Here is a 10,260-nt window from a genome sequence, read left to right on the forward strand (position 1 = left end):
GCTCCATTATGATTGGCTCCATTGCCTTGCAGATTAGACTCGTCAGGCTCACAGAGCAGGAATGCCAAGGGTCTGTTGTGGCCCCACCCCTGTGGAGTGGGAAGAACATTGCTGTGCAACATTCTATGGGTACATATCCTGTAGAGATGATGTAGAGAGAGGTGTAGGTATCCTTGATGAATATGAATACATCTCCGCCCTATGTGCTATGATCCAGGTTCTGATTCCGGAAGGTATGGAATGAGTGGTATCCTGGTAGTGCTGGTGTGCTCTCTGGAGCCTTGAACTCGGTTTCTGTTACTGCACAGATATCAATATTCTCCATAATGAGAAGTGCCTCGAGTGTCTGCATCTAGAGGCTGAGAATTCTGGCAATGAGTAGCATTTAGCTCACTTTGTGGTTATTTGTGTTGGTTACAGGGGTTGCTTTGTCCTTTGAGCCTTGCCTACAAAAGGTAATATGGGGACAGCAAGATCCTTGGCTGGTATTCAGAAGCATAGGGGTGACAGGTGCAAACCATCTCTAGCAAAGGAACGAGGCTTGTCTATCATGTCATCCCAGGCAGACACAAACTGGATCCCCTTTGAATGACACCAGAAGCTCAGCCAATTGTTGAAGTTTATCATCTTTCTGTTATATTGCAGTATCATGTAGGTGAAGGTAAGATGCTACTCAAGGTCAAGGTCATACCAGCATGGGCTACCTGATCATAGAGCTACTATATAGCTCTTGTCATGCCCTGGGAGGTATGTCTCAGATCATTCACAATGACATGTACAAAGACCGTGTCATATATGTACCTGTTCTGGAGTGATGTAAGTGCTTGTGTTATCGGGCAGATCATAGCACCTGACAGACAACTGACAGTAACCTTCCCCTTGTCCAGCCTAGTGAGTGGAACATCTGTGTGCCTGACTATGGAGTCACCTATTACTAGTGTGTTGGGTATGTTGTTTTGCCGTAGGGCCTGTTGTGAGGCACACTGCTTTGGTGTATTATGTGTTTTCTGGCGTGTGCTTGGAGGGGCATGTTGCTTGCTTGTCTGCGTAGGAGGACACTTTCTCTTTTTCAGATTAATATTTATATTCTCCGAGTATGGTAATGTGTATTTATGTGTGTGTTTTGCTGGTGCTTATATTGTAGGTCTATGTGAGACTGTTGGTGTTGTGTTTGTATGACCCTACTCCTCTTGACTGTATTGTCCAGTATGGGGTTGAGAGAGCTTAGCCACCAGTTTGACCCTGTGTGTGGCAACATATGGTGTATCAACCCATATATGATATGGTTATGGCTTATGCATACAATACACTCACAATACACCTAGTATGATAAGCCTGTTGAGGTTAGCAAATGTGAAAAACCCCTTTGGGCAAACTGTCAGTGAGTAATGTCTGTATTGCATCCTGTAACTCCATATTGCTTGCTGAAGTGTAAAAAGTACTTAGTTTGGAATAAGAACCCCGCACTTGCCAACTCTGTGTGTGTGTGTGTGTGTGTGTGTGTGTGTGTGTGTGTGTGTGTGTGTGTGTGTGTGTGTGTGTGTGTGTGTGTGTGTGTGTCGCTGTCTCTCCCTGAGGAGAGAGCAACCTTTTTGGAGACTACTCACACCCCTTAAAAGTGATATACTCATCTTTGTCAAGTCTGATGATGTCACCATCCTACAAATACACCTGTGGGAAGGTGAAATCCCAGTAATGTGTACAGCGCATCATGTAAATGCGTACTGCTGCAGTATCATAATGTAGTGAGGTAGAAGTGTGAATCCTGCACTTGCCAACTGTGTGTGTGTGCCTGTATGTCTCTCCCTGGGGAGGGAGCAACCTTTTTGGAGACTACTCACACCCCTTAAAAGTGATATACTCAACTTTGTCAAGTCTGATGATGTCACCATCCTACAAATACACCTGTGGGAAGGTGAAATTCCAGTAATGTGTATAGCGCGTTGTGTAAATGCGTACTGCTGTAGTATCATAATGTAGTTAGGTAGGAGTTTGAATCCTGAACTTGCCAACTGTGTGTGTGTGGGTGTGTCTGTCTCTCCCTTGGGGGGGGGGGGCAACCTTTTTGGAGACTACTCACACCCCTTAAAAGTGATATACTCATCTTTGTCAAGTCTGATGATGTCACCATCCTACAAATACACACGTGGAAAGGTGAAATTCCAGTAATGTGTATAGCGTGTCGTGTAAATGTGTACTGCTGTAGTATCATAATGTAGTTAGGTAGGAGTTTGAATCCCGCACTTGCTAACTGTGCCCGTGTTCCAGTTGTGTCCAGGTGTGTGTGAGTGTGTGACACCATTGGTCAATGTGGAGTGGGTTTTGATTTTTCTAGTGTATTACATATCACAATGACAACTGTGCATAACACATGCAAGGTAGCTGTGGGGGAAAGCCATATACATACATGTGACCTCAATTTTTTCATAGGTGGGTATTATGCTTTCTCCATGAAAGCATCTGTTAGCCTTGCCAGAACATACTGGTGCTTTCCAGACCTTAGGTCACTTCTGTATGCTTGTGACAAGCTTAGCCATTGCAGTGATCCCTGGGCTACGTCTTCTGTTTCACATCCACTCATCACGGTTTCCATTGCAGAGTGTGAGTGAGGGTTTATGCTTGAGGTATATTTGAATCATGTTCCAAAGCAAGCAAAGTCTGGCAAAGATGACTAATTATTATGGGTGTGCAACAAGCTCTGTTGATCTGCATGCAAACTCTTTATTGCTTATGTGCTCCACAGAGGGATTTCCAAAACCCTTTGGTAATGTGATTATCATAGGAGAGATGACTAAACACATGGCTCTATGTATACATTAGTACCTGTTCCACATTTTGTGGGCTACTACCTATGTGGTACTCTGGAGATACTTTGTTTTCTAAAAGTGGATAACTATGCTTTCTTTGGCTTATAGCTTTACAGCATGATTTTGACACCAGGTATCTGTCTATGATACCCTTTTGGAGGATGTGTGTGTCATCTGGAGAATAAAGTATAGCAGACAGTACGCATTTTCATCAAACATGGGCAGACATATCCCTACTGTGTTTGCCTGTACCTAAGAAAGCTATATGCCAAACAGGAGTGGTCCCAGGACTGAGTACAGGTGAATACCACTTGTTACTGGCATAGAATTGTACATGGAGGCTGCAAATGTTACTTGGTGTCCTACATCTGTGCATCAGTTGTCAAGCCATCATCTAACAGTCGTTTATGGACAGTTTGTTGAGGTTATGTATAATACCAGAATGTGGGATGGGTATGAATTGCTGGGTGAGCTATAGCTTGGCTGTGTGGACCTCCCCTCCCTCACCTGTAGCGTTGTTAACTGTCTTGAAGTCTACTAGGTGTAGGAGCCATGATCTGGCTTTTAGAGAACCTAAGTGGGTATGGTGCAGTGTTTGCAGGTTCATAATGTCTCTATTAATAAGTTCCATAATACTGTGCTCCATAGCCTTCCAGATAACCTTTGTGTGGCTTATAGGGTGAGAGTTTCCAGGATCTGTTGTAGCTCTACCCTTAGCTCTACCCTTAATCAATTTATGTTAACATTTGCACTGGGTGTGATGAGGGTGGACAGGATTAGGAATAAGTATATTAGAGGGTCAGCCCAGGTTTGAAGGTTAGTAGACCAAGGCCAGATAGGCAGGATTATGTTGGCTTGTACATGTGCTGAGGAGGGATGCAGAGTATATTGTGAAATAGATTCTAAGGATGAAGCCGCCAGGTAACAGGAAAAGAATGCCTAAGATGAGGTTCATGGATGTGGTGACAGAGGACATGCAGGTGGATGGTGTGACAGTGCAAGATACAGAAGGCAGGAAGAAACAGATGATCTGCTGTGGCGACCCCTAATGGGAGCATATGAAAGGAGAAGAAGTTGTTGTAGCTCAACCCTTGTGGACTGTGAGCACCATTACTGTGAGTCATTCCACAAGTATGTAACCTGTATACAGGCTGCAGCTGAACAGAGTGTTTAGGTGAGTGGTTACTTCATATGTCAGCGTGTGTATGACATAGCCAGGGACACTGTCCAGTACCATTGCCACTGTGGTTTGGACTTTGGTAAAGAGATGTTTTAACTAGAGTGTCTGTGAATCATCAGGTTTTACATTCTTCAGGTCTGGAAATGTGGCCTTTGTGAAACAACAGGGTGGTGAAATCCGAATTCAAACTTTCTGACAAGATATTGGTAATGTCATTCAGATAAGTGTACTTTGCGACCATTTACATTAACTCTGACCCGATCTGAGATTTCCCCTCTAGATTATAAACAACACTAAAGAAAGCTTTAGTTTTGTCTTTGGAATCCTTGTCAATTTGTATTTTGAAGCTTGCCTTGTATGATTAATGAGGGCTTGTATTTTCCCAATGATACTGACCAGAGAGGTTATCCCTTCTTGGTATGTAACTCTTTTTTGGTACAACTTCCCACCTTCTATTATATATTTAGTTTATGGCAGGAGTCCATGAGACGAATGCACTTTTACTGTATAAGTGAGTATTTCTTGTGTTTGTGATAGCACGGTCCATGCAACTCTGTAGGTGAACAGTGTGCATTACTAAAGGATTATGCAGCTGGGACAGTGCTAACCTTAGTAATGCAAACCAATGACAGATAGCAACAACAGCATCACCCACAGCACAGTGTCAACCTGTGTCATACAAACACATGCATACTCAAGTTCTAAAATGTGTGTAGTACAATGCATACTGGCCACCAATAGAAACTATGGAGTGTTAACACTGGCTAATACAGGGCATGTCGCCCTGCCCATGTGTCCAATATGCATGTACATGCAGACGGTGCACCTCCACCATGTTCACAAACGGACACCTGCAAACCTGTGTTGCACACACCCCACACTTACTGTCCACTGTATAACGCATGCTGACACAACTACACACATCAGCCAAGTGGCACATGGGCAAACAAAACACAATTGGAATAAGCAGCAGTGAAAGCAATACAACATTGCTAATTACAGCTTTAATGCATCATGCCTGCTCAGCTACACCTTCAAGGATATCATTACACTTTACTGCTGACAACATGCTACACATCCGACCATTGCTATACTTCATTAAAGTCACCCTGTGCATCAGCACCATGTTAGCCTGTTCCTGCATCAATGTTACAGATAGCAGGAGGTGGCACAGGTTTCATCATATGCAGAGCGTGTGTTGTTGGTTTGCCAGAGGCCTACACTGAGCCATACAATCAACATGTGTGTGTGTGTGTGTGTGTGTGTGTGTGTGTGAGTGAGGACCATGAGTACTGTTATGGGCCAATGTTGATGTCATGTGTGCGGGTATGTATTTGCCCTAGGTTTCTGGTTTATGTGTGTGTGTCTGCATGCACACAGTTCCACCATGTGGCTGCCATATACAGGGATTTGTGAGACAACTACAGACTATACCTGGCAGGCTTTACAGATCACCATGGCCATGGATACGGAACCTGTGCCTGGCAGGGGTGCTACAGACAGTATCAGGTACTAATCCAGATTGGGTACTATGCTCAGAGGTTGACAAATGTCCACTGGATCCAGGTCCCTGCTGGGACTGGCCAGAGCCACGTACACGTGGTCTACTAGGACGGTCTATGGACAGCCCCTCCCAACATTGCTGGGGCTGGTACTGGCACTACGGGAGTGGCTGTGACTTGGTGGACATCCACAGTGACCTCCAGCTGGTGATGTTGCTGGCATACGTCCACGTCGACTTCTCAACCATCCCGCACTGTCCTGACACATGGATATGACATTGTGGAGGACATCCAATGTCTCACCCCAACATCTATAAATGACCTCCGTGTAGTTACGTATGGCACCTGCTAGGTCACGGATACCATCATTTACAGAGGTGTAATGAGCCCTTAGCCCCTGTCTGGTGTACCGCTCCATTCGTGTCTGTGCCTACATGACAGCCTGGAACATGCATGTGGTAGAAAGAGGTGTGGCATGTCTGCCAGGGGCATGATGACCAGCAGTGCTCTGACGAGAACCCCTGAGCATCTGCCTATGTGGTACTGTTCCAGACATCTGGCTTTGGCTGCTGTGTCCTGATACATGTGCCATAGATACTACACTGTCCTGGCCAGTGCCAACCGTACACTGTCCCTCAGCTAAGGGCAATGGTGATGTTGGATGTACAGGTAGTATGACTGTGTGCATGGATGGGGTTGAGACTTGTGTACTGTCAATTGGTGGCCCAGCAACAGACCCTGACAAACCTGCCTGTGCCTCAACACACCTATCCTCATGATCACTGTCTATGTCAGTGACATCAGGTTCCCTGTTGTACTAACCCAGCCCCACCTCACCACCTGTGAAAGTAAAACAGGAAACACACTAAGACCTGAACATGACTTCAGACCACATGCACACATACAAAACTACACTCCTCCCGAAAGCAGACACGCACAACACCAGCAATCACAGAACATACACAATAGCAGGTGATGGTGGAGTACAGTATCATAAGCAAAACAGTCATATCACACCTCTCAGCATGCAGGACATGTCTTGCTCAACAGCATGCAGAGCAAGTGTAGTCAATCCTTGTTACTAACAGTGTATATGGCTTTGATGCATGTGTTTTGTTATTCGGAATTGGCCCTCCCCCTGGGACACAATGCATACATGGACACAACATTGCTGTGCCGGTATTCATAACCCTGTGATGTACTATGCACCATAACTCACAGGTGTACATACCATTGCAGGATGTATATCTGTGTGTCAGATAGGTATCCAATGCTGATTACAGCCTCTGTGTCTTTAGCAAATAATTGTGGACACGTTTTTAGCACTTGCATGATGACTATTCACACATCATCATCAGTGGTGCATGGATAACTGACAGAATACCATTCGGCCACATACCCAATGTACGGTACTTATGGTGAGTGTAGATCATATTGTGGACATGCCAGTCTCATTCATGACATGGCATGCTAAAACACGACTGCATATTTAAACACTACACATACCCAATATGTGTCATATGACCTAGCCACTCAATAGCATCACAAGACATATGTGTGTCAGTTGTGCAAATGGTGATTGGTATGCATACTGTTTAGAGGTGCATATGTGTGCACACACGCATCATTATGGTGTGTGGCAATGACAGCTATGTGTAGTACTGTGGTTACAATAACTAGATGGGGTATAGTACTACCATAGCCATCATCATGAGGCATCAGGTGGTCACTCAAGGCTACAAATGTTTCACAAACCATGCTGTTCCAGAACTGTACTACCTTGGCTAAATTCACCATTTCACAACCAGTTGTTACGTGATTTTGTAAGGAGGCTAATAAGGAGCATTCCCTGCCATAACTGTGTAGTGTGTTGCAGAGTGTTTAAATGCCCCAGGATAGGCCTCTACCCCTCAGGTATATTCTGTGTAATGTGTGGATGAGATTTTGGATACTGGAGTGTGTCATTACAGAGGGTTTGGGAATCCTTCATGTGTAGTATATTAAAATGCTCTGTGTATGACATAGATGTGTATGTTATGTGCAAGTTGAGTATCAACTGTGCCTATCCAATGGTCACTACAGTCTAGCCACATTTGTTTGAAATGGTCTGGGTATTGCATGTGTTTGAGGCTGCTAATCACATTAGTGAGATGTGTGTACTCTTACACCAAACATGCACAGCATGCATTATGGGTAGGTGTGTTACATGTGTACATGGCCTACACCTTAACTATGACATGCACTTTTTATTTCCAATAATAAATGTAGAACACACTCACCAGCATCTGTCCGCTGCCTTGACATCACCCCAGTGATACCTACATAGAGATGAGACAGTTTGTCAGTGGCCACAACTGTGGCATTGCTACTGTGTGTTTGCAATCTTACAGTACAACAGTAGTTTACATTTACAGGGCTACAGCTTATGTTCCAAATGATCAGTATTGCACAACAACAGGCTCCACATCTTTGAACGACACACTCCACATCTCACATATGCATGATCTACCAATACAGATAACAGTAGTCTACAGATATGCCATTTTACCTGCATGTGTGCTTGTTGGGTGGCCCCAACCTCCATCATGGTGTATGTCTGCTACTGTAGTTGTTGGGCAAGTGCCACCAGGCTCATGAGCAGCTCCTCCACTCTGGTGAGGGAGGGATGGATGCTAATGCCACCCCCTGTTGCAAACTGTTCCGTACGCACAGCAGCGGCACACTGACAGACATGTCGGAGAAGATCATTGCAGTGGTGGCATACCTGCTCATATGTGCCATTATGCAGGCCTACCTCATTGACCCTGCAGACAAGATATTACCACATTGCAGTACACTCCTGCTGGTCCTGGCTGATTCATGAAAACAGTAAATGGTAGTGCTGAATCATAATGCTAGTGATAGGTTCATAGGTTCATAGATTAGAACTAGGCTAACTACACTTGCAAGCCATTTTAAGCCTAGGCAATTATCCCTTGTGAGACTCAAACCCTGCACCCTGTGTTTATAAGGCAAACACCTTAACCATTAGGCCACCGTCCCAACCTATATATATATATATATATATATATATATATATATATATAGAGAGAGAGAGAGAGAGAGATAGATACACATATATATATATATATATATATATATATAGATATATATAGATATATATATATATATAGAGAGAGAGATATATATATATATATATATATATATATATATATATATATATAGAGAGAGAGAGACAGAGAGATATATATATATATATATATATATATATATATATAGATATAGATATATAGATATAGATATATAGATATAGATATATATATATATATATATATATAGAGAGAGAGATATACATACATACATACATAATACAATATGTTGTAACTGAGCACAAATTACAATAATTACTCACACACATACATCTACATGGAGTACATTTTCTGTAGTGTTGTATGATTGTACTGGATTTTATGTTTGTGAATACATAAATGATATGTATATCTGAGATGGCTTATTGGCAAATCACTTATGCTGTGATGTGAATGGTTGTGGGTGTTTTCCTAGTAAATGCTTTTCATTTTGTTACTAGCCAAAACAAAGGTCAGGGGCCACAGACGGAATAAGGCACATTTCAGCAGTTGCAAGTGGGTTTTCAGAAGGGTAAGCACAGATTATGAAAGTTTAGCAACCTATAAGCTAACTGAGAGTGAAACACTGTAACTGCCACTTATCACTGCTCACCCCATAACTGCTTGAAAGTGCCTTGCTCACTCTCTGTCCAATGAACCATGTTCTGCACAGCAACAAATTAAAATCACTATATAAGGCTATAAAAGAGTACCTGGCACACTGTATGCAACATGATGCACCACCTAGACACAGCAGATATACATCAAGCTGATGTGTAAAGAAATATATCATCCATCACAATCAGTGTAAGGTCCAATAAATGTATTAATATTGTACCACACAACTTGTTAATGCCAAACCGGTGGCCAAAATATGTGCACAATTGGGAATATAGGTCACATACTGCTGTAGTACACTATGAATGTTGCTAGATACACAGTTATATGTATTACCACACATATGTCAAAGGACATGTTACAGACATACCCACACACACATCAGACATAATTACAGGACACAAAGGTATGACAACCCAGATAAGCTTTCAGTGTGTACCATACAGTAATGTGTGAAAGTACTTAAACAACCTTAATCTTCAGAAATGTAATCTGTGATGAATACAGGGACCACACAAAACAGTAGATGCAAGCAATGTGGACATACACCATACTTTGCTGTACAGGCCCAGAGCTTCAGTTAGTACTACAGTACACACAGGATTTGCTTTCGAGATTGGTACCAATCAACAATCATAGATGTAGTGCTTTAGCCTCCAATGACACACCCTAGTTAAAACCAAGGAACTTAATCACTCTGTATGCAATAGCACTTGTTCTGCCTAGCAACAGAATACACAGCTTTTGCTAGGATCAAAGCAAGGACCCAGAATACCATAAAATAAACAGTTTTCCAGTAAGCTATCCCACAGATACATATCTTTGATGTATTCACAAACATATTGACCATCACAGTCAGTCAACAGTACAGAGAATGTATTGCAACAAGTAGATGTATGTGTGTATGAGTATATATATATATATATATATATATATATATATATATATATATATATATATATATATATATATATATATATATATATATATATTTATATATATATATATATATATATATATATATA

Source organism: Protopterus annectens, chromosome 15.part0 (genome assembly GCF_019279795.1).
Source record: "Protopterus annectens isolate FY-2018-M chromosome 15.part0, PAN1.0, whole genome shotgun sequence".
Lineage (NCBI taxonomy): Eukaryota > Metazoa > Chordata > Ceratodontiformes > Protopteridae > Protopterus > Protopterus annectens.